Source organism: Mercenaria mercenaria, chromosome 5 (assembly GCF_021730395.1).
Source record: "Mercenaria mercenaria strain notata chromosome 5, MADL_Memer_1, whole genome shotgun sequence".
Classification (NCBI taxonomy): Eukaryota; Metazoa; Mollusca; class Bivalvia; order Venerida; family Veneridae; genus Mercenaria; species Mercenaria mercenaria.
This window is the reverse complement of record NC_069365.1, coordinates 60,846,397-60,865,168: the sequence shown is the minus strand read 5'-3', so window position 1 is coordinate 60,865,168 and position 18,772 is coordinate 60,846,397. Positions and strand designations below refer to the sequence as shown.

General features: G+C 34.5%; 1 protein-coding gene and 2 long non-coding RNA genes across 5 annotated transcripts in view; 2 read left to right on the top strand and 1 right to left on the bottom strand.

Moving 5' to 3' along the window:
* Positions 1–18,772, bottom strand: part of LOC123558457 (protein inturned-like) — a 280,606-nt gene that overhangs the window by 122,579 nt on the left and 139,255 nt on the right. The gene's annotated exons all lie outside the window — the stretch shown is intronic.
* Positions 8,264–10,569, top strand: LOC128557096 (uncharacterized). Of its 3 annotated transcripts, none has more exons than XR_008371025.1 (3): positions 8,264–8,287; positions 8,747–8,857; positions 10,481–10,569. It is a non-coding gene; the product is annotated as an uncharacterized LOC128557096 (long non-coding RNA). The 3 variants fall into 3 exon arrangements; XR_008371024.1 differs by lacking the exon at positions 8,264–8,287 and adding an exon at positions 8,330–8,487; XR_008371026.1 differs by lacking the exon at positions 8,264–8,287 and adding an exon at positions 8,451–8,472.
* On the top strand, positions 10,613–12,681 carry LOC123557390 (uncharacterized). Its single transcript, XR_006687627.2, has 2 exons — positions 10,613–10,792; positions 11,472–12,681. It is a non-coding gene; the product is annotated as an uncharacterized LOC123557390 (long non-coding RNA).

Genomic DNA, 18,772 nt, shown 5'->3' with positions numbered 1-18,772 from the left:
TTTGGACCTATTGTTAATGAAAATGTCTGTTGATCTGTCTGTTCTATTTATCGTTTATATAACGTGTCAGGTACTACAAACATATAATTTATCAATGTGTATTTTATTATTATTATTACTATTTATTTATTTTACTCAGCTAATTGTCATAATACTTTTTGACAAATTCTTCTTTTTTACCATCAATTAAAATCCAATGTAACTCATCCTGAATGATTACCAGTAGCCTAAACCAAAATGTACATAAATTAGCAAACATACAATAAACAACATCAAAGTTCACTCTAAACTCCATTTTTTCCACTATCTAAAATCCAATATAACGAACACTATATAATACACAATGTAAAACGAAAATTTTTCACTGAAAACAAAAATTCCATTTAAAAGGCAACAACCCAACTGCAAACAACTGAAATACACAAAATATAGTCTCGATCACACGTTGAAAACCTATTTTTCTATACAAACTCTGTAAATTTACCTACAATATATCACGGAAAACATGTGGACGACGTCTGTATTAAACTAATTGTCAAACTTTATGTCATTACTACACCAATACTGACTTCCTACAAAACCATGCATGATTATCATGCGCAAAAACTTTTCAACATTTATCTTCTAATACACATGTAGTATGTATACATTAAATAGCCGTAATGCTAGCGAGCTAATAATTCAAGTTTCTTAAAAAAAAAACCACCTTTATTTTTAAACATCTCTTGCCTATTTCAAGCAAGGGTCTCTTAAAATTAGCCCGAAATTAAAATAGCGCGATTCACTACATACTTTGAACTGAAAATGTTAATCTAATCTATACAAACATCTACTCGAAGTACGTTAATATTTCCAACGGCAGTCTTGCAATTTCTTTTCGTGCAAGAACTGCAGTGTTTGGAACATTGATTTCGTTGGAATAACTTGCATTATGCCTTTACATGTATCATACGATCTCAAATTAAAAAGTTATCAATACTGAACGGTTACGTAGCTTTAATCAAACGAAAATTTCTCGTTGTAAGCAAGTGTACAATATAAGGGAGAATACTCGTAACACCGTCTCATTATGCTTGCTGGAGTAATCTCCCATTTTATACTCGTATATAAATTATTGTTGTCTTTTTTTCCTTTTTTTTTTTAAACATCTCTAAGGTCTATAAAGTATTTACAGTCTATAACTAGCCAATGAACCATAGGTACCAACACTTCATGTGAGACAACGTATCACATATTCGCAACTGTAAAGATCAGAATCTTATTTCATACATTAAGCAGTTAAGTTTTAATGGCGATGACCAAAATGTTTCGGAAATTAACATGAACTCTCGATTGTACATATTCATTTTTACACGTCTTTCACTAATTAGTTTAAAACTTGTAATTTATGCACGTTCCATTCTCTCGTCGTCGGAGGGGCGGATCCGCCCTATTGCAGCAAAATACCTCTATCTAAGACTGGTGGCTAAACTACAGATATTAATCACATATCAGCCTCCTTGATCATGGAAATTCATGACTCAAACAAAAAGCGCCATCCAGTCACACTTTTCTTATGCAATCACTTAAACATACATGTACATTCTGTTACGGTCAGTACTTTCATTCGAACATACATATCTTCTCAACTGTTGCCTCTACTTCTCATAATCTCTGGAAATGTACACCCACATCCAGGACCCAATAGTACAATTTCATCAGAAAACTCATCTTTATCCGCATACAGTGAAATATTGCAAAGTGGTCTTTCTGTTATGCATCTAAATATTCAAAGTCTCAAGCCTAAAATTGACATTTTAGAAATAGAAGCTCAGCCTTACGATATTCTTATCTTCACAGAATCCTGGCTATCTCCTGCAATATCAAATGACGATCTTCTTATACCTAACTTTCAAACACCGTTTCGCTGTGATCGTAATGATCGCATAGGTGGAGGAGTCACTATCTACATTCGAGATGGCCTTCTCGCCAAACATCGTGACGACCTTTCTGTTGCTGGAATAGAGGCTCTCTGGCTTGAAATAAATTTCAGACATCGTGTCATTCTTGTAGGAGGCATCTATCGTCCTCCGGATTCAAATAATCAGCAATGGCTTCTTCTTGAACAGTCCATAGACCAAGCTTTTAACCAACCTTGTGATAATATCCTAGTTGCTGGTGACTTTAACATCAACATCCTAAACACTCAGACAAACAAGATATCAAATCTAATTTCCTCTTACCAGGCAGAACAATTAATTTCATCACCAACACATTTCACAGAAAACTCATCCTCTCTTATTGATCTCATTTTTGTTAAAAATAATAATCATGTACTAACAAGCTTTGTTGCCGATCCATTCATTCCTGACATGATTCGATTTCACTGCCCTATTGTTGCTGTTCTTAAACTAGACAAACCTATAAATACTACATTCAAAAGAAAAGTATGGTTGTACGACAAAGGTAACTATGATCAATACAAAACAATACTGCATAATACTACCTGGGACACCATAATAGAAAACACTGACCTTAACAAAGCCACTGAAGACATCACACACGCAATATTAACTGCAGCACAACAATCAATTCCAAATAAAACAGTCACAATAAGACCAAACGACATTCCTTGGCTAAATAACACGATAAGAAAGGCTATTAGGAAGCGCAAGAAGTTACACAAAACAGCAAAACGACTTAACACTGAACAAGCGTGGACAATGTTTAAAACAATACGTAACGAGGTTACAAAACTAATACGAATATCAAAACAAAACTACCAAAATAAACTCATTGAACAAGTAAATTCAAACACAATAACAGCGAAACTTTGGTTCAAAACTGCTAAAAAACTAACAAATAAAACAACAGCTCAGACAATTCCAACGCTACAAGACCAAAATACACAAGCATCTACAGACCAAGAAAAGACAGAACTCCTTAACCATTTCTTTTGCTCACAATCCACCATAGATGACACTAATGAAATTTTGCCACCATGCCCATCCTCTACTACAGCTACCCTAACGAATATTCTTATTACACCAACAGACGTCTCTGATGCTATATCCCTCATTGATCCATCTAAAGCATGTGGTCCTGATCTCATCAGCCCTAAACTTCTTCGAGAAGGTAAGGCAGAACTTTCTGAACCTCTTCCAAGTTTTTCAATAAGTTATTGTCGCATTCCTTCTTCCCCTCGTCCTGGAAACTAGCAAACGTTACTCCAGTTTTTAAAAAATCAGATCCTCAAAACCTTCGAACTATCGACCAATCTCCCTTCTAAGCTGCATAGGCAAACTTATGGAACGGTGTATTCACAAATATCTCTACAACTATCTCACTCAAAACAATCTTCTTACTTCTCTTCAATCAGGCTTTATCAAAGGTGACTCTACAGTGAACCAACTGGTATATCTTCATAACGACATCTGCAATGCTCTCGATAACGGCAAAGAAGTTCGAGCCGTGTTCTGTGACGTTTCAAAGGCCTTCGACAGGGTGTGGCATCGCGGACTTCTTCATAAGCTATCCTCTCTAGGTATTAAGGGCTTACTTCTTGACTGGATAACCTCATACCTTTCCACGCGTAAGCAGCGAGTTGTGTACGCAAATGCATTTTCTCTTGGTCGACAATCAACGCTGGTGTCCCGCAAGGATCTATTCTAGGACCTTTGTTATTCCTAACATACATTAACGACATTGTTTCAAACATCGGTTCTAAAATTCGTCTTTTTGCAGATGATACTAGTCTTTATATCATCGTAGATGATCCAGCTTTAGCCAGTACCACTCTGAACACTGATCTTGAAACTATACACTCTTGGTCCAAAGCATGGCTTGTGACATTCAACCCATCAAAAACAGAATCCATGATCTTTTCAAGAAAACTCTACAAACCCAATCATCCTCAATTATATATGAACAATATACCAATCACTGAAGTGACTGAACACAAACATCTCGGTCTCACCTTTTCCTCGGATCTAAAATGGTCCTCACATATATCTATTACTTTGAAAAAAGCTTGGCAACGAATTGGAATAATGAGATCCCTTAAATTTCTATTAAATCGACAAAGTCTCGAACGAATGTACTTTTCATTTATTCGTCCAATCCTGGAATATTCTGATGTTGTTTGGGACAACAGTACAGAAGCTCTTAAGAATGAAATCGAGGCCGTCCAGAACGAGGCTGCACGTATAGTCACCGGTGCCACTAAACTCTGTAACATCCAGAAACTCTTATTCGATCTCGGTTGGGAACCTCTGACAGAACGACGAAAAAAACATCGCCTTGTTTTGTTCTATAAAATGGTCAATGGTCTATCACCCGCCTACCTGTCTTCACTAATTCCTGAAAACCAACATAATATCAATACTAGATTTAATCAAAGAAACATCAGAAATATCCTCTGCCAGTCACATTCATACAAATCTTCCTTTCTTCCTAAGACAATAAACGACTGGAACTTACTTCCTCAACATATCAAATCATCTCCTTCAGTCAATGCCTTCAAATCAAATCTGAATAAAAACCTACCGAAATCAAATCCTTTATTTAATGCTGGATCCAGAAAAGGCCAAATTCTTCATGCTCGATTACGTCTAGGTTGTAGCTCCCTTAACTATGACCTCAACCGCCGAGGAATCACAAACACCGCTAGATGTGATTGTGGTGAGATAGAAACTGTCGACCATTATCTGCTCCATTGTCGAAAATACCAAAATCTTCGAACTGACATATTTTCCAATCTCCAATGCGCTTTAACTCTTAACAATCTACTGTATGGTGACGAACATCTATCTTATCAACATAATATTTCCCTATTCACTGACGTTCAACGATTTATCATCTCAACAAATAGATTCAGTACATAAGCTGCGACAATCAACATCTCCCCTCTCCCACCCCCAAACGACGACGAGAGACAATAGCATAAAAATGCTCGTTAATTCTTCAATCATCATTAAAACACACACACACACACACACACACACACACACACACAAACAAAAAAACATAAAAAAACCCCAACCCAAAAAAACACACACACACAAAAACTTTGCATTATGCATTTATTTTTCACATTCATATTCCGATTAACACAACATGATACACATACTTACACAGCCTAGTTACTATTCTTCATCTAACCTCTGTTTTTCTTATGGAGCGGAATTCATATAAGTTTTAAGTAGCTTGTTTTCCAATCCATTCGATTGAAAATTTCTTTGTTTGTTTGTTTGTACTATTTTGATTGATGTATGTCTTTTTATCAAACTTTGTTAATTTCAATATAGTACTCATGTTTGTATATACAATTTGTGGAAATAAATACAGTTTAAACTTTTGAAAGGTTTCATGGATTGAATTTAATTTTGGTACAAAGGTATGTATTAACCATAAAATGCAGGTCTTCAGCATTGGTCTAATAATTTTTGACGGAAAAATTTGAAAACTTGACAAATATGCCTTTTCCGCTCAATGACTTTTCGCGGGCATTTGTCACCTACTATGACATATCTTGTTCTACTTTTCTTGAAATATGGAATATCTTTTCACATTATGATATCTTTTTTATATTTTCACTCGTCCTTCGGAGGAGTTTATGAAGCAACTGTTATTAGAAGTATAGCTGTATCACATTTTTGTTGGTGAACGATTTCAGTATCCCCATTTCTATCATTGTAATTGAAAATGGCGGACACTTAAATATAACAAAAGAACAGGCTGTTTTATTTTTTTTATTCATAGTTATTGGGATTTTAACGAGGCACTGATTTCATCAGAATGGAAAATGTCCAATAACCTGCATAATATTCCTGAACAAATTTGACCCAATTCCAAAAGAGAGCACGAATGATGAAAATGATGGCGGTGATAATCAACGTGACAATCAACGAGGTGGAAATTATTTGCAGCTTCATAAAAATCATGTGGGTAATCGTTGTCCACTTTATTTCTTTAAACCCATGTGCGACATCTCAGCGACAATTTAAACGTGGCTTGGACAGGGTGCTAATCCACACCAGCCCAATTCTTCTCCCAGGGGAAAAAGATATATTTTTTTGAAACTGTTATCTGATGCTGGACCATGGGTCCTTCCAGAATATTAACAGAAGAAAATGCGAGCTTTGGGCCGGGAGGAGGATCTGAGTACTGTTTGGACTGTACGGGAAATAATGCCAGACTGTGTCCTGGATGTAATGAGAGGCCTCTATCCGAATGTTGAAGGACAGCCTTACATGGGACATAAGTGGTTGCAGATATGTACATGCAACAATAACTTGACTTTGTAATGGTAGTGGATTATTGTCTGACATATAATATTGGATATTGCTGGCAATTATAAAAAAAAATATAAAAAATGAAAGAGAATAGAGTTGAATGAAAATCATTTGATTGCAATAAATTAGATAAATAAATGCCAGTTTTATAATGAACAACATTCATTTTACTACACTTGGATTAAAAAGAGAAATTCGCTGGGCTGATAATGTATTGCATGCTTACTTGCCGAAGCAGCAGCTTTCTGTTTACATCACATGACTAGAGTCAGGAGGGGCCATGTCAAACTCAAATGAATCTAGTGATTTAATCAAGGGTTGAAAATGAAAAATAAAATCACCATTTTATAGTGCATGCAAATTTCCTACACTGTGGCAATTTTAAATGTAATCATGAATTCAATAATTATTTCATTTCAATAAAATGTATCAGAGTACAAAAATGTTGCAAAAAAATATACAAAAAAAACAAAAACAAACGGCCAACGTGCATTTGAAATTAGGCTCCTCCCTCTTCACTTCCTTTTATACAAATCTGTGGTTTAAAGGAACGACCCACGTTGCCTAACAGACTTTTCATGGACGGATGGTCTCATTTTGTAACTTTAAGTTCATACGATAAATAGTGGTAGACGGTTCGTGAAATATTCTGGAGTGGTTTTATGACAACAGCGTTTGAAGTGAGCCCATTGTTCGGAGGCTACTCCAACTATTAAAATTTACTAATTTTGGGCTAAGAGATCCGTGTAAGTGTTCTAGAATATGTGTGTTTACTCTTGAATCGGAATACTTTGTGCTCATGAATTTCGGTTACCAGTGACGGCAATAAATAAATCTAAATACAAACAAGCAAGGTTGAAATAGTATTCCTGCTTACGCCGTTATTTTGTTGAACGTGGTCTTTTTATTTCATGTAGTTCAACAGAAATACTATGTATGTTTTCTTGCAACGTTTAAAGAGTTTGTATTGCAAAAATAAAGAACCAGAGGGTCATTGACCCTAAAGCGCTCACCTGTGTACAAGGCTTCAAGTGTGTTTGTATAAGTACAGAGTTAGGTTTATCCTATGTAAGCCTATATTATATATATTATATACATGTCACACACACTAGGGCAATAATTTGAACAATTACGGTAGACATTACAAATCTGATATCACACGCCAGATATCAAGGCTCTAGCTATTATTGATTCAGAGAAGAAGACTTTCGAAGTTTCTTATATAAAATCCTATAGCTAGTACATGTCAGACACAGGGGCGTGGCCATTTTTTTTTACCTTAGGGCAATAATTTGGACAAGTATGGTAAACATAAAGGGAATCTGGCAGCCATGTTTTTTTGACGAATCGAATAATTTGAACAGTCTTGGTAGAGGGTCACACAAGGACCATTTGTGTAAAATTATTCTAAAATCGAGCCAGCAGTTTCACACAAGAAGATTTGTAAAGTTTCCACTATATACATATAGGGAAAAGTGACTACGTCCTCTGGCGGCCATGTTTTTTGACGAATCGGAATAATTTGAACAATCTTGGTACAGGGTCACACAAGGATCATTTGTGTAAAATTATTCTAAAATCGGGCCAGCAGTTTCACACAAGAAGATTTTTAAAGTTTCCACGACGGACAGACGCACGCACGCACGCACGACGGATGTAATTGAGGAAGGGTAAGATTAGGATTTACGAATTTTGGAAAATCCAGTTTATTTTTAAACATCTATATTTAGATATATATGTATTATGACACTTGAAAGTGGAAAACCAATAATAATTTGTAAATGATCTAAGCCGACTGGAAAATCCAGTTTATTTTTAAACATTTATATTTAGACATACTTATGGAAAGTGGGAAACCAATAATACCATGTAATCATATATTTAATGAGCGCCATTCGGCATGGTAGCAGTTGGTAGTTTCCAGCCACAGATTCGAATTGGCCAGGGTCAAAATCTGTCATTAGAGATAAAACCTTGAAGTGAAGGCTGTTTTGATGTTTGAAATATTTGTTGATGTGAGTTTGTGATTAACAAGTTTAAGAATGGTATGTTGCAGAAATTCTGGCAGATGCGAATGTAAGCTTGATGGCATCATTTTCATATAACTGCTTGAAATGCATATGTACCACTATCAGCATTGAGCGTCTCGTGAACTGTCAAATGTCATATAGACCTCACACAGTTGAAAATAGTGAAAAAAGTAATCGGTTGACAGGTATTTTTGTCCAGCTCTGCAAGTAATACTTGAAACTGAGTACAGAATGCAAGTGGCCATTTGGCTCTATCATTTCTCCTAACATTTTAAGGCCAGTTGGAGATATGGCTAATTTGGGCTGAAATGTCATGTATTTTCGCGGGCTGAAATTATCTTTCAGGTGGCTTGTGGATTTAAAAATCTAGGCTTTGTATGAAGTTTACTATGTATTTTATTTCTTCTTCAAGTATGATGTAAACCGGTATCTTTTTATTTTCAGGTCTGCATCTCGTAAGATATCGGAAGCCGTCTGACTTGGCCACATCGCTCGGAAGTCCGAAGTACTAGAAAAAACCGCCATCTGCTACCTTAAAGACATTTGTCAATTTTTGTAAGTACTATTTCATGCTTTCTTTTGTGTTGTTCAAGCTCTCCAGTATGTGTTATTTAAAAATCCGAGCTGAATGGATTCATAACATAGACAGATGTTGTTTGATATGGTAGAAGTTAAGGGGAGGTAACTCTGATTTTACCGGGTAAGTAAATCTTATTTTTTGTTTGTAGTGTAGGGTTTTCTTAAAATTTCTGGCGGGAAACACATTTCTTTTGTAGTTTATATCAAATTTAAAGGAAGAAGGACTATTTAAAGGAAATATAGGTGCAACTTTTTGGCATTTTGTAAATACATGGCTGTTTCACAAGGCTCGGAACTGGATTTTGTGGTGATATTTCTTTCGAAGATATTTCTCGAGTGGCAGGTATGATTTTAGTTCTTACAAATTTCTATTGTGGCTTTATCGGTGTCAGGACATGACGACAGAAGAAAAGTGTAGAGAGTGGATACATCTTGGGTGCATTTAAGGTCCTGGAGTGAGGTAACATTTGCAGATATTTGTTTTTAATTAAGAGAAGATATGTTTCTCGGAGATGTAGTGGGAGATTGCTCGAATTCGTTAAAATAGGTAAGTTTGGCAACAACAACAACAACAACAACAACAACAACAAAAGTGCATTGTAAATTATTTATTTAAAGCTATTTTATACTTACTGTATGTAAGGTAATATGAAACAGTACTTGTAAACAGGGGCGGCTTTTCCTGAGCTTGCGGACTTGAAGTACAGTTAGTCTTGGTAAGTAAGCTGTGCTGCTTTTAATTCTGTTCCTCAAGTATGCAGGGCTGTGCACAATGCTAATACAGTACATTTATGGCCATCATGTAATAGTAGGTAAGTCTTTTTTTAATGTCAGAAAGATAGATGCAGTAAGAAATATGTGTGTAAAATGGGGCCAAATCCACAATATTGTAGACATTGTTTGGACATGTGCAATTTGCAAGAAGAACAAAGCATTGTTTAAATATTGGTAAGATTTTATTTGTCATAGATCATTTTCTTAGAATCAGGTGCCAGACAGTCCATGGAGATGCATGTCTTGGTCCTTAAGGTAGCAGTTGGTAGTTTCCAGCCACAGATTCGAATTGGCCAGGGTCAAAATCTGTCATTAGAGATAAAACCTTGAAGTGAAGGCTGTTTTGATGTTTGAAATATTTGTTGATGTGAGTTTGTGATTAACAAGTTTAAGAATGGTATGTTGCAGAAATTCTGGCAGATGCGAATGTAAGCTTGATGGCATCATTTTCATATAACTGCTTGAATGCATATGTACCACTATCAGCATTGAGCGTCTCGTGAACTGTCAAATGTCATATAGACCTCACACAGTTGAAAATAGTGAAAAAAGTAATCGGTTGACAGGTATTTTTGTCCAGCTCTGCAAGTAATACTTGAAACTGAGTACAGAATGCAAGTGGCCATTTGGCTCTATCATTTCTCCTAACATTTTAAGGCCAGTTGGAGATATGGCTAATTTGGGCTGAAATGTCATGTATTTTCGCGGGCTGAAATTATCTTTCAGGTGGCTTGTGGATTTAAAAATCTAGGCTTTGTATGAAGTTTACTATGTATTTTATTTCTTCTTCAAGTATGATGTAAACCGGTATCTTTTTATTTTCAGGTCTGCATCTCGTAAGATATCGGAAGCCGTCTGACTTGGCCACATCGCTCGGAAGTCCGAAGTACTAGAAAAAACCGCCATCTGCTACCCATCGTACTCCAAGACAACTGGAAAATCCCTTTTATTTTTAAACATCTATATTTACTTATCTATATTTAGACTTGTGGAAACCAGTTAGGGTTATTTTTAGACGCATTCGTAATATATATTAGTAGTCCTGTTGGCAATCGCAACACATTACCAGAGAAGACAGAACTGAAGGTTTTGAACCACGCTACTTGAAACTGAATCATTTTTTTAGGATTAATCTAGGTTAGTGAGATATAAGTTGTACTTGGGAGTGGACGTAAAGTATCTATATAGCGATGCAAATCAGAAAAATATCTATGAAGCAACAATGCAGCGATCACGCCGCAATCTTCTCATCGTCAGTAAAATGAAACGGACCTTTGCATTTCTGTTTTAAAATAATTAATATTCTAAAAAGTTCATTATAAACAGGTGATATACGTACCATTGTATTTAGAGCTTAAATCATTTAAAATAGGAGAAGTGAAATAAATATTTAATGAAACCCATGCTTCTAAACTTTCGAACACACTAAGGTAATATCATTTTCTAAAGATATGTCTATGTAAAAGTATATTCTCTTGAAACTGTGTCATTAAGTTAACTAGAACGAAAACGAAAGTAAAACAATGTTTCAGCACAGTAAATATATCACGCTTTCTTATTTCCCGAAAATAAACGCCCTCATAATGTCGATTAAAGTGACTCAGTTAGTTTAAGCATATTTTATTGCTTAGTAAAAACATATAAGAAATTGGTTTGGCTCACGATTTTTATAACATTTTGGCGGCTTGGTTAAATGAAGTCTCTAAAAATTGTATTGTGAAGTAAAGTTTTCATTTTACTTGTACACTAGCTGTGTAATACTGAATAAAAACACATTAGTAAAACAATTGATATTGCACCTATATATCAATTGCAGGTTGAGTAAGGATGGCTGCAAATGTACCATATACGTACCTGTACCGAGTATTAAGGACGGACGAAGATGTTTCTGGCGGGATTCGAGCGAAAAGACCCATGGCAAATTACACAATTGAAGAACATGTTGCAAACGGTTCTTACAAGTCGACCCAGTTCATATCTACAACGGCGTCTTTGGAGTCTGCTAAAGACTTTGCAAGGAAGAGCTTTGGTTATACGCCAGGATCTCGAAATGTTGCTAGAATTGATACAACCAGACTTGGTCAGAGTGTTCAATATACAGACCTCACTAATTCAACAGTATTGTACGGACAAATACCAGACGATGCACGAGCACAAAATTTTGCTCGAAAGTTTAATGAAGTGGTCATTACCGGACATATTCCTGCAAATTGCATAGACAGAATATTTAGTGTGTGAAGTGAATACGACCAGTGACAGTGTGCCAGTGCGTTTTAATCCACGTAATACACCGTTATGAAAAGGATCAATCTTTCTAATTGAGCCCTGGGAACACTGGCTGACAATTTTTAGCTTTCGTCTGTTTTATGAAAATGAACATAAATTGGTGTTTCGGTATCATTTTTGATGGATTAAACTTAAATCATAGACGACATTCTAGGCCAGACTTACATAATAGATGTGGAAAGATGTTCAATCTATATTAAAAGCACTACATGTTGTTTTGCCAAACGCCTCGATAATCAATTAACTAGTATAAACGTTTATATAATAATTGGCTAGTATAAACGTGTATGTTATACCGACTCGTGCTTTAGTTTTTTTATCTGTTGATGTTTCATTATTTAGAAATTCCTTTTTATTTAAAAATTGAAGACAAGACAATCTTACAATGTTACTTTTTAAGACTATCTAATTTATTTATATATTTATTTTATATTTAGTTGCATTTGTTTCCCATATTTTTAATATGTTATGACATAAAAACAGTTTCTTCTTATATTTTTTTTATATAAAAATTCCTTTGTAATAGATATGTGTGCTAGAATTTTATTTACTACGAAACACGGGATGTTGTTGTTCTTTGCTATGATTGTTCATGTGTCCTAAATCACATGGTGCTAATGATGTAATTTATATTTTAATTCCAATATAGCAAAGAAAGCGGTACTTTTCTGATGTATTTTGTTCTATTAATGAGTTTATGTAAGACAGTTAACATATTCTGAAATAAAAAGTTCAAGTTCTGTCATTTTTGTTATTTTTCATGTTTCATGTTTCATGCATTCTATGCATGTAAATTCTTTAATTGTTTTAATTTTAATCTTTATATATATTCTTTTAAATAAAGGTTTGGTTAAGATTTTATTTCATTTTATTTTTTTTTCTACCCAGTTTAACTTCTTTCAAGAAAAAAATCTTTTGTCTCAGTAAGAACCAGTATATACCCGAAGTCGCATTTGCATTGGCCAGTCTATAGTCAGGAGTCACGCACAGAGGTCACCCCGTCTAAATGTATGCGCGTTGACTTTTCTGTTTTTCTTTTTGCTAATAGTGAGTTAATTTTCAGCATGTTCTAACGATTTGAAAATACCTGGGCTTTAGCACGACATGTTCGCTTTCATCTACAAAAAATATTTGAACTCGGAATAAACACAAATTCTACAGGTGTTCGTAACTGAGCAAGGGAATATGGAGATTTTAGAACTTCGTCAAATCGTTCAAAATGTCCTTTTTGATGTTGTCTGAAAGTGTCAGTATATGCCTCGGAATTAAGATATTTCCATATTTGAGAACTGCAGACCTAGACATTTCTGAAATATTCAGAATAAATTTCGTGTAATAAATGTTGATTCTACGGAAGCGTGAAAGGGCCACCAGACGCTAAAACGTTTAATTACGTTACGGCCGCGAAAAGGAAAATTATACAGATTTCCTAAAATTTATTTTATAGCTATTTTTGTCTCAATTTAAACGTTTGTTTTCATACATAAGTGTTGAAAAAAACTCTTGTTTAGAAAAAAAAGATTTGCCTAACATTGCCGGCACATTTTTATGCAATCTCGCCAGGCATACAGATGTTTTTGACAACACAGAAAATTACGTCCGGCGACTTTCAGCTTTTTCCGGAAGTAAAGAAAATGAAAGTAAACGGGTTAAACTTGAAAATGAAAATGAAAGTCGCATTTGCAAAGGTCTATATTCAGTGGTTACGCGCAGGGGTCACCCCGTCTAAATGTATGCGCGTGGACATCGTTTTTTTTTCATTTTGCTAATGGGGAGTCAATTTTCAGCACTTTCTAACGATTTGAAAATACCTGGGCTTTCAACTACGAAAAAATATTTGAATTGGAATAAACACATATCTCACAGGGGTTCGTAACGGAGCAAGTGTATAATAGGTTTTATTAAGTTGCGGCCGCGGAAAGGATATAAAACACTTTCAATCGTGCGAAAACTCGATGGGTCTAATTTTCCCATATGCTCAGCGAAATGTTTGTGTGTGTGTATGTTTAATATTTATGATAAGAATCTAAGCTATAGCACAAAAGCACTACAGCTGATATTCCACCTATATATCATCTCGCAAGGCATACGTATGTTTTGACAACACATAAAATGACATCAGACCACCTTCAGTTTTTATGTTAAGGCATGGTTACAGGTGCCAATCCTGAGAAAAATGTTGAAGTTCTACAAGACAGAATGGTGCATTTGAAGTTATTTCAGATAAAAAAATCTGAACAGTTTTGAAATGTTTCACAATCCTGAAAAAAGGAAAAAGTACATCCAAAATCTAAAAACCATTAGAAGCAACCAACAAGGGGTAAACAATCCTGCTAAACTGCAACATTCTATAAAACCACAAAATTTTGATCAACAGTTTTTTTTTCTACCTGGGAAAAAGTCCTGCCTGAAAGGGGGTTTTTAATCAATGAAAATTTGCTGAAATGTTGGAATATCTTTTAAAAATAAATTTTCTTTTAAATATTTTCTATCAAAATTTCGATTTTTTTCATAAAACGCTTGATGAATCAATATATGTGTTTCGCTGGTTAAGCCATTTCAACGATCTACATGATCTAAAAAAAACAATTTTTATTTTTGGAAAAGAGATAAATTTTTAACCACATTTTTGGCAAAAAAAATACCGCAGCTATTATTATCCCCGAATGCTGTAACTTTCCGGGAATACTGTAACAAAGCACCCAAAATCGTAAATAATCCTCCACAACCGAGTCTCGTGTAACATTTTTCCCCCCCCGGACGTGACCGCTATGTACACCGAGCCTACCTGAGCGCCAGATGCAGAATTTTTTGGGGGGTTCCATTCCCGCTCTGTTTTGCAGACGGGCTACCGCGACGACAAATACGTACCAAAAAAATTGGGGGTCTCATTTCCATAGGCATAATCAATTTGGGTAAAAATTTGTATATTTTCCAAATTGAAAACAAAAGGAATTTAAAAAATTTTTAACTACTTTTTAGCGCCGAAATTTTTATGTAAAACGGTTGCTACACTATGTATTTGTCCATTGGGGGGTTATTGGTATAACTACACGGGGCCCTTTTATAGTTTCTTTTTTCCCTGCAAAAACACTAGGTTTTTATATGCAGATAAAACAAACTTTTAATTTTATTTATCAAAAGTCACATTTTTTAAAGGGCCATGAAACACTTGGCAGTACATGCTTTTTGTGTGAATTTTTTTAATCCCCTGCGGCACCCTTTGTTTCACATGCCGCATTAAACACTGGGGTAATCGGGAAAAATAAAAATCCTACAGGATAAGTTTTGATTACTGTTAATCCTTTCGCGGGTACTTTACAGCACTGTGAAGTGCACTTAATTTCTTTTAATATGTAAACTAATTAAAAAGCACTGCCTTAAAATTCAAGTTTCCAAAATCTGCTATAATTTTAGTAACGGACGAGTAAAAACTACACTTCGGTAACAAAAAGAAACATTAAAATTTTCTTTTCTTCCTGCAACCCTCGTGGAAATTTATTTGCAGAGTGGTTTGGTGCGTACACTTCTCCCTATTTCCCCTCCCCTCCCAATCCGTCTTACAAGAATTCCACCCCCAAAATCCCTAACCCACTCCCTGTAATTACTAAATATTTTTTTCCCAGGCACCATATTGCTTGGGAATTTCCCTTTAAAGTACAACTGTGCAACCCCAAACCCCCTGAACCAGTTTAGGGGGGTGTAACCCAACGTGCACACAATGCTTAACGATGACCTGTTTCTTTAAACTGTTTTTTATCTGAAGTCCTTCTTTTTTTTAACACTACCAAAAATTCATGCTTGCAAACACATCGGTATTACTTTTTTCCCCGTTTCATTCTACCTTTAAAATTCTTGTACAGGCGCGCAGCTGCACTTATCTCGAAAAGAGGAGTGATCGTATAAAAAAGAAAATAGATAACTTTAGTTAATAAATTATGAAAGAAGGTTTTAAAAAATATCGTTTTAGCAGATGCAGTTTCTGCATATTTTTGGGAAGTTTAAAGTTTATATCAAGGCAAAAAAAGAAGTAGAACAAATGGAAAGGTTTTTAAACACTTTTTGACCGTATAGTGCTTTAACACACCCCGTCGACACAGGCGTTCCTTGCCAGACAACCCATTTTTGTGGGTTTTTTAAAAAAAGGCAAAATTTTTCTTGCCAATATTTAAAACCACAAAAATTTATCCGACAGAAGATTTTTGGGCAGGAATAATGTAATACTTTAAAAATTCCTGGTCTCGGTTATACAATGAAAAAAGGGCAGCTTTGACACGTCAAATCAAAGATGGAAAAATGGTAGCTAGAGTAGGAAGGTTTCCGTTCAGGATTTAGGAAACTCAACAAACGAGGTAGTTAAAAACATTTACCGAGAGTTTTCGACCACATAAATTATTCAATGACGAAAAATGCTGTCAGTTTTGAGTATGAAGAAACTAAAGACCGCCGGGGGTCTCCGAAAACCAACGCATCTTTGGTTCTAAGCATTAAAGACAATTTAACAGGTAAACACTACCTTCTTATTAAAAAGTTTATTTTATCTAATGATTCATTTTATTATGAGCATTTCATGTTTCGTGAACGTACTTTTTTACTCCATGTATATAAATTGGGTCTGAGTAACAAGTCGCCAAATCCAAAATGTACTCAAAAAAAATCAAATTTTCCTCTGGGCAAATTTTTTCCCAAATATTTTAAACAGTCAGAAGGGAAAACTGTAAAACATTTAATTCGACTGCTCTTAACAGGGTTTAACTTTTTAGTCAGGGTAAAATGTTTTGAGAAAACTAGCCCTTAAGTACAAAAGCCCGTTCCAGATAAGTTTTGCAGTATTTGTAGTTGAAAATCAATGTCTTGCTTACATAAAAATATTTTTCATCATTTTCAGGGGTTTAACCTCGTGATTTTTTTAAAAAATACTTTTAGGGGAAAGCTTTCTTTTTTATCATGCTCCGAATGGGATTGGAACTAAAAACAAGTCCCTACAGACTTTTCCCAAACCGAAAAAGTCCGTAAAACTTATGGGAACGAGCAAAACGGAAACTCCAGAAAAAACGATTTTTTGTAATTGCAAATCACTAAATGTTATAATTTTATACGTTTATTATTGCCATTATTACTTCATTTAATAAGAAATCCCCTTCCCTTAAAATTAGCTACATAACGGTTGCAAAAAAAAACCCAGGAAGGACATATTAAAATAGAAAAAACCCCCTAAAATGCCCAAAAAAAAATCTTGGGAAAACGACGAAGAAGAAAAAGACTGTTACTAGCGGAACTAACAAAACTGTAGAAGAAACAGACAGTGTCTAATTATGACACCATTACTGGTTTACACATTTTTACATGTGTCGTGTGTATTGTACGTTATGTTTTTGTACGAACGAGGTTTGATTTTATTCATCTTTTTATAATTAATTTTTATTGCAAAATTTGTTTTCAATATGAGCTGTCTCAAGGGAAAATGGTTTTGAGTTAAAGTTTTGAAATTTAAGAAAAACGTTGCTAAAGTTTGGCTTCTTTCGAATTTTTATACATTGTAATATGGTTTGAAATAATAATCAACAACGACATATTAAATTAGAAATTAATATTATTAAACGTTCACCGATGACATGTTTTTTCACAGTAATTTTGTAATTTTATCCTTTATGGTCATTAACAAGCTAATTTTCCCTACCCACCCCCTTGCATTTTGACGGCATTAAAAAGTTAATGTATAATGATTAACGGTTATTGTTGTAAGTGTTTACAAAAATTTTTACTTCTTTCTCAGTTTAAACGGACTGCAGTACAAATTCAACAAAAAAAAGGAATTTTTTCATATTTCAGTCAACTTTTTGGCAAAATTACAATGCCTTGTTTCCTTTGCGGAATTTTGTAAGTATTTAAAGTCCCGACGTCTTTCATGAAATTTAATCCCCAAAAAACGTTGTTCAGGTTTTGTAGCATTTTTATATATGATTCTTTTACCCTACCCGTTCATAGGGGATTGCCCGTTGCGTTTCCATTCAGTTGTTAATTTTATTGTTTTTTCTTAAAATTTTTGTTAAAATTTTTTTTTTTTTTTTCTTTTGTACCTACCAGTTTGTCAGCGGACCAAAGTAAACGCGTCAACATACGTTATTAAGGTTTATTTTAAAATTTTTTCATATTCATATATGTTTTTGTGGTGTATACGATGCAAGTGTTAAACAAAAAATCAAAAATGTCGAATGACACTTCGTGGGAAAACTTTTAAAAAGTAGCTAAAAATGTTCTTTTTTTCTTTGTTTGTTTTCCTTACGACTTTTAAAAAGATTTTTTAAAAACTGAATTTATTAATGTATTATATCTAAATTGAGGTACCAGTTGCGAGTTTTATTTCCGGGGTAACTTTTTTTTTTTTAAAGTCCCATTAAGGGATCAATTTTTTAATCAATAATGAAGAATTGTAAAAACTCTTTTTTACCGAAAATGTACGTTTTGGAAACAGAAGAATTTTTGGTTGTTTTTTTGTTTTAATTTACGGTCAAATTTTTAACGTTATTCCTGTTATATCAGGCAGCCCGTTAAATAACCCTTCCTGGGGAAAAACCTACTAGACGCCAAAATCCGTAACAAATACCTACTTTTTCACATAAAAAATCAAAGCTTTAATGTTGGGGTTGGGGTTTGCTAGAATTTTTTCATTTTTAAAAGCCCAACTTAAATATCATGTATAAAAACAAAAACTATGTGCCTCATACCTAAATAAACTCTGTTGACCTTCAGAACACTGAAGTCAGTGATGTAACCATGGGCTGGAATACCTAATCATTTACAATCTTATTAAACAAATGGCCATGTGAA